Genomic DNA, 7173 nt, shown 5'->3' on the forward strand with positions numbered 1-7173 from the left:
TTTTATTTCTTTGGCTCCTTTTTCTTTTCTTTTTGATAAATCTGGCTAGTGGTTTATCCCTTTTATTAATTCTTTCAAAGAACTGGCTAATAGCTTCGTTGATCTCTTCCACTGTGGTTTTTCATTTGTTTCTATATCATTTATTTCTGTGCTAACCTTTATTATTTCCCTTCTTCTGATGGTTTTAGGCTTTATTTGCTGGTCCTTTTCTAGCTCCTTTAGGTGTAACATTAGGTTGTGTATTTGACAATTCTCTTGCTTCTTGAGTTAGGCCAGTATTACTATGTACTTTCCTCTTATGACAGTCTTTGCTGCATCACAAAGGTTCTGGACTGTCCTGTTTTCATTTCCATTTGCTTCCATATATTTTTGTTTGTTTCTTCTTTAATTTCCTGGCTAACCCATTCATTCTTTAGTAGAATGTTGTTGAACCTCCATGTATTTGTGTTCTTTCCAAGTTTATTCTTGTGATTCACTTGAAGTTTCATAGCATTGTAGTCTGAAAATACTCATGGTATGATCTCAGTCTTTTTGTACTGGTTGAGGCCTGATTTGTGACCCAGTATCTGTGATCTCTTCTGGAGAATGTTCCATGTGCACTTGAAAAGAATATGTATTCTGCTGCTTTAGGATGAGATGTTCTGTCAAGTCCATCTGGTCCGGTGTGCCATTCAAAGCCATTGTTTCCTTGTTGATTTTCTGCTTAGATGATCTGTCCATTGCTATCAGTGGGGTGTCAAAGTCCCCTACTATTATTTCATTGTTATCAATGAGTTTCTTTATGTTTGTTATTAATTGATTTATATATTTGGGTGCTCCCAAGTTGGGAGTATAAAGATTTCCAATTGTTAATCTTCTTGTTGGATAGACCACTTTACTATGATATAGTGCCCTTCTTCATCTCTTGTTATAATCTTTGGTTTAAAATCTAGTTTGTCTGATATAAGTATGGCTATTCTGGCTTTCCTTTGACATCCATTAGCATGATAGATGGTTCTCAATCGCCTCACTTTCTTTTTTTTAATTTTGGATAAATAAACACATTTATTCAGATTATAGTCAAGTCCAGATAGACCAAAATACATTGTTTCTTAAAGTTCATTTTTCTGATATAGTATGCTTTGATTATAAAATATTAGCTTCAGAGAGTGATCTATTTACCTTCCCAAGTTATTCGTGAACATTTGTCTTTGGCATCTGTTTTTTTTATTTTATTTTATCATGTTATGTTAGTCACCATACATTACATCATTAGTTTTTGATGGAGTGTTCCATGATTCATTGTTTGCATATAACACCCAGTGTTCCATGCAATACATGCCCTCAATACCCATCACTGTGCTAACCCATCTGTTTTTTTTCTTTTTTTTATTATGTTACGTTAATCACCATACATTAAAGAAACTACATCATTAGTTTCTGATGTAGTGTTCTGTGATCCATTGTTAGTGTATAACACCCAGTGCTCCACACAGTACGTGCCCTCTTTAATACCCATCACCAGGTTGGCCCATCCCCACCCCCTCCCCTCTAGAACCCTCAGTTTGTTTCTCAGAGTCCATAGTCTCTCAAGGTTCATCTCCCCCCTCCTATCAATCCCCTCATTTTCAATCTGGAGGTGTTTTTAGGTCTAAAATGAATCTCTTATAGGCAGCATATAGAAGGGTCTTGTTTTTTGTTATCTATTAAGATACCCTATGTCTCTTGATTGGAGCTTTTAGTCCATTTACATTCAGAGTGATTATTAAGAGATACGAATTTAGTGCCATTGTATTACCTGTGAAGTCATTGTTTCTGGAGATTTTCTCTGTTTCTTTCTAGTCTTTGTTGCGTTTGGTCTTCCTTTCCCACTCAAAGAGTCCCCTTTAATATTTCTTGCAGAGCTGGTTTAGGGGTCACAACTCTTTTTGTTTTTCTTTGTCTGGGAAACTTTTTAAATTTAATTTTATTTTATTATGTTGTTAGTCACCATACAATACATCATTAGTATTTGAGGTAGTGACCCACGATTCATTGTTTTCGTATAACACCTAGTGCTCCATGCAGTATGTGCCCTCCTTAATACCCATCCCCAGGCTAACCCATCCTCCTACCCCCCTCCCCTCTAAAACCTAGTTTGTTTCCAGGAGTCCATAGTCTCTCATGGTTAATCTCCCCCTCCGATTTCCCTCCCTTCATTTTTCCCTTCCTTGGCCTAATGTCCTCCATGTTATTCCTTATGTTCCACAAATAGGTGAAACCATATGATAATTGACTTTCTCTGCTTGACTTCTTTCACTTAGCATAATCTCCTCCAGTCCCATCCATGTGGATGTAAAAGTTGGGTATTCATCCTTTCTGATGGCTGAGTTATATTCCATTGTATATATGGACCACATCTTCTTTATCCATTCCTCTGTTGAAGGGCATCTCGGCTCTTTACACAGTTTGGTTATTGCGGGCATTGCTACTATGAACATTGGGGTACATATGGCCCTTCTTTTCCCTACATCTCTGTCTTTGGGGTAAATACCCAGGAGTGCAATTGCTGGATCATAGGGTAGCTCTATTTTTAATTTTTTGAGGAACCCCCACACTGTTTTCCAAAGTGGCTGTACCAACTTGCATTCCCACCAACAGTGTAAGAGGGTTCCCCTTTCTCCACAACCTCTCCAACATTTGTTGTTTCTTACCTTGTCAATTTTTGCCAGGCAAGATTTGTTCTAACTGATGTAAGGTAGTATCTCAACGTGGTTTTGATTTGAATGTCCCTGATGGCTAATGATGATGAACGTTTTTTCCTGTGTCTGTTAGCCATTTGTATGTCTTCTTCAGAGAACTGTCTATTCATGTCTTCTGCCCATTTTTTGACTTGATTATTTGTTTTTTGGGTGTTGAGTTTGAGAATTTCTTTATAGATCTTGGAAATCAGTGATTTGTCTGTAGTGTCATTTGCAAATATCTTCTCCCATTCTGTGGGTTGCCTCTTTGTTTTGTTGCCTGTTTCCTTTGCTGTGTGGAAGCTTTTTATCTTGATGAAGTCCCAAAAGTTCATTTTTGCTTTTGTTTCACTAGTCTTTGGAGATGTATCTTTTTTTAAAGACGTTTTTATTTTTATTTTTTTAAGATTTTATTTATTTATTTGGCAGAGACAGAGATAGCAAGAGCAGAAACACAAGCAGAGGGAGTGGGAGAGGGAGAGCAAGCTTCCCTCAGAGGAGGGAGCCCGATGTGGGACTCGACCCCAGGACCCTGGGATCATGACCTGAGCTGAAGGCAGACACTTAACGACTGAACCACCCAGGTACCCTGGAGATGTATCTTGAAAGAACTTGCTGTGGCTGATGTCAAAGAGGTTACTGCTTATGTTCTCCTCTAGGATTTTGATGGATTCCTGTCTCACATTGGGAAACTCTTTATCTCTCCTTCTATTCTGAATGATAGCCTCGCTGGATAAAGTATTCTTGGCTGCATATTTTCCCTATTCAGCATATTGAATATATCATGCCACTATCTTTTGGCCTGCCAAGTTTCTGTGGAGAGATCTCCTGCTAACCTGATTTGTCTTCCCTTGTAGGTTAGGGATTTCTTTTTTCCTCCTGCTTTCAGGAATCTTTCCTTATGTCTATTTTGCAAATTTTACTACAATAAGTCTTGGTGTTGGCCTGCTTTTGTTGATTTTGATGGGAGTTCTCTGTGCTTCCTGGATTTGGATATCTATTTTCTTCCGCAAATTAGGGAAGTTTTCTTTTATTTTAATTTTTATTGTTATGTTAATCACCATATATTACATCATTTGTTTTGGTGTAGTGTTCCATGATTCATTGTTTGTTCATAACACCCAGTGCTCCATGCAGAATGTGCCCTCTTTAATACCCATCACCAGGCTAACCCATCCCCTTACCCTCCTCCCCTCTAGAAACCTGTTTGTTTTTCAGAGTCCATCATCTCTCCTGGTTCGTCTCCCCCTCTGACTTACTCCCCTTCATTCTTCCTCTCCTGCTATCTTCTTCTTCTTTTTTCTTAACATATGTTGCATTATTTGTTTCAGAAGTACAGATCTGTGATTCAACAGTCTTGCACAATTCATAGCACTCACCGTAGCACATACCCTCCCCAATGTCTATCACCCAGCCACCCCATCCCTCCCACCCCCAACCACTCCAGTAACACTCAGTTTGTTCCTGAGATTAAGAATTCCTCATATCAGTGAGGTCATATGATACATGTCTTTCTCGGATTGACTTATTTCACTGAGCATAAGACCCTCCAGTTCCATCCACGTCATTGCAAATGGCAAGATCTCATTCCTTTTGATGGCTGCATAATATTCCATTGTGTATATATACCACATCTTCTTTATCCATTCATCTGTCGATGGACATCTTGGCTCTTTCCACAGTTTGGCTATTGTGGACATTGCTGCTATAAACTTTGGGGTGCACGTACCCCTTCGGGTCCCTACATTTGTATCTTTGGGGTAAATACCCAGTAGTGCAATTGCTGGATTGAACGGTAGCTCTAATTTCAACTGTTTGAGGAACCTCCATACTGTTTTCCAGAGTGGTTGCACCAGCTTGCATTCCTACCAACAGTGTAGGAGAGTTCCCCTTTCTCCACATCCCCGCCAACATCTGTCGTTCCCTGACTTGTTAATTTTAGCCATTCTGACTGGTGTGAGGTGGTATCTCATTGAGGTTTTGATTTGGATTTCCCTGATGCCGAGCAATGTTGAGCACTTTTTCATGTATCTGTTGGCCATTTGGATGTCTTCTTTGGAAAAATGTCTGTTCATGTTTTCTGCCCATTTCTTGATTGGATTATTTGTTCTTAGGGTGTTGAGTTTGATAAGTTCTTTATAGATTTTGGATACTAGCCCTTTATCTGATATGTCATTTCAGCTATAATTTTCTCAAAAAAACCTTCTGCCCCTTTTTCCCTCCCTTCTTCTTCTGAGACTCCTATGTTACAAATGTTATTATGCTTACAGAGTGACTGAGTTCCCTAATTGAATGTCAACCCCCTTTTCTGTTACTATATGTGTTATATTCAGGTGAAAGTTGATAATTAAGTTAAAATTATTTATTGGGTTGTATATTCCAAATCAAAGACATAAAAGGTTTTATTTTTCTTAGACTGTCAAATTGCTACATTTTTTATGAAGAACTGGAAATAAAAGAGTTCCTGATATTTCGAGAAGATACATGAAAATTTCATAAGTGTGCCATTGACTAAGATGTTTATAGTGCTGGTCCTTAAAAAATGTCTGATCTACTATTATGAAAGTAAATTTTATAAGTCAATCTATAGCTATAGTGTATCTAAGCCACACTCAAATGCTCAGCAAAGCACAGAAACATCTGCCTGCCTGTGTTTAATTCACTAGTAATTTCTGTCGTCAAAAAGGAAAAATAGTGGGTGGGGTAAAAAAGGAACCCCCCCCCGGAAGTGTCTCCTTTGTGTCTGCATAGGAAGGGGAAAACAGTTGTGAAGTGAAGTGGTGTGTAATCTGCTGGGCCAGCTGTGTCTGCTGCTCTGAGTCTTTCTTTTCTGCTAGTCCCATGGCTCAATCCCTCCACCACCATGCCCATGAAGGGCTACTTCCTGATCTGCTACACCTTGCCAGGGGGAGATGGTGTTCAAGGTCAGTGAAGGTCATGACTGTGAACTACAACATGCATAGGGAGCTGGGTGAGGGCACCAGGAAATTTGTGTTTTTCAACATATCTAAGATACAGTACAAAAAAATCTTAGGTGTAGATCATGATGTTTAAGAACATGATGCTGTCCCTACCTCTGTGGTTGCATCTGCATGCCAGAGAGGAGGTCCTCATGGATGTGGAGACCAAGTGTAATAAAGAGATCATGGAGCACATCCAACAAGGAAACCTTCCAGAAGAGGAATAGGATAAAAAGCAGCTTTCTCACCCAGCCCACTTTGGCTCCCAAAGTACTGGATGCTGAAGTGCATCTGTGAGGTGAAAGGGCAGGTCCCTTGCCTGGGCCTGGTGCCATTACCCAAGGAGGTACAGGGAAATACAAAGCAATGCTGAAGCCAATGCCCAGGACTAAGGCCTCAGGCCACACTCAAGGAAGCTCCAGATTCTATCCCTGGATGGACACTGAAAATGTCTTTGCTATAAGAGGGTCCCCTTCACACACATGTGTGAAAGGACATGGGAGGGCTGGCAGTGTATCTGCAGTTGGGCTACTAGTGGAATATCCTATCCATTAGGTCAATAAAATGCTTCCTGCTCTCCAAAAAAAAAAAAAAAGGAAAAAATATGACATCATATTGGTTTTAGTCTTTACTAAAAATCCTATTTTTCTTTTTTTCTTTTTTTTAAAGATTTTATTTATATATTTCACAGAGAGACGCAGCAAGAGAGGGAACACAAGTAGGGGGAGTGGGAGAGGGAAAAGCAGGCTTCCCGTTGAGCAGGGAGCCCAATGTGGGACTCGATCCCAGGACCCTGGGATCATGACCTGAGCCGAAGGCAGACGCTTAACAACTGAGCCACCCAGGCGCCCCTAAAAATCCTATTTCTTTCTTATCCAATTTAAATACTTATGAGAAAAATCAAATCCATTGAAATGGATACTAAGGCTACAAGGCATGTTGTTAAAAAAAAGCTGTTATTTCATCTACTTACATGAGTGAATCAGAATTTTCTTTTTTTAACCAAAACAAATACAGAGGTAAATTGGATGCTGAGGCATGAAAATGGCCTAATTGTTCCCACCAAATGTATTTATAATTAGTGTTATTATATACTAATAGATTTGTATTTATGTTTTTATATTTTATAATTTATATTTGTTTTATTTGATATATATAACTATATATTTTATTTATAATAAATTTATTTATAAATTTTACATTTTATTTATATTCCTGTTATATATATATTATATATATATATACATATATATATATATTTCCTTCTCTGATCACATCTCCTTCTACCTTTCCTCCTTATTATTTATTCAGGCCACATGGCCTTCAAGCTATTCATAAATTACATTAGCATGTCATAGATTCAGAACCTCTAAACTTACTGTTCCTTCTTCCTGGGATGCTTTTCTCCAGGAATTCTTGTTCCCTCAACTCTATTTCTCGATGTCAACTTTCTCAATATGACCTTGTTTGTCGCTCAATTTAAAACTGCAATTAATTTTTCCCATGTTGAATGT

At 38.5% G+C, this 7173-nt stretch overlaps 1 pseudogene; it reads left to right on the plus strand.

Annotated features, from left to right (window-relative positions):
* Window positions 1-5562: 5562 nt before the first annotated feature.
* Window positions 5563-6214, plus strand: LOC112809243 (small ribosomal subunit protein mS25 pseudogene; annotated as a pseudogene).
* Window positions 6215-7173: the final 959 nt, after the last annotated feature.

The sequence above is a fragment of the Callorhinus ursinus genome, unplaced genomic scaffold, assembly GCF_003265705.2.
Source record: "Callorhinus ursinus isolate GAN/ISIS: 27379988/994484 unplaced genomic scaffold, GSC_fseal_2.0 scaffold33, whole genome shotgun sequence".
NCBI classification, from domain to species: Eukaryota; Metazoa; Chordata; class Mammalia; order Carnivora; family Otariidae; genus Callorhinus; species Callorhinus ursinus.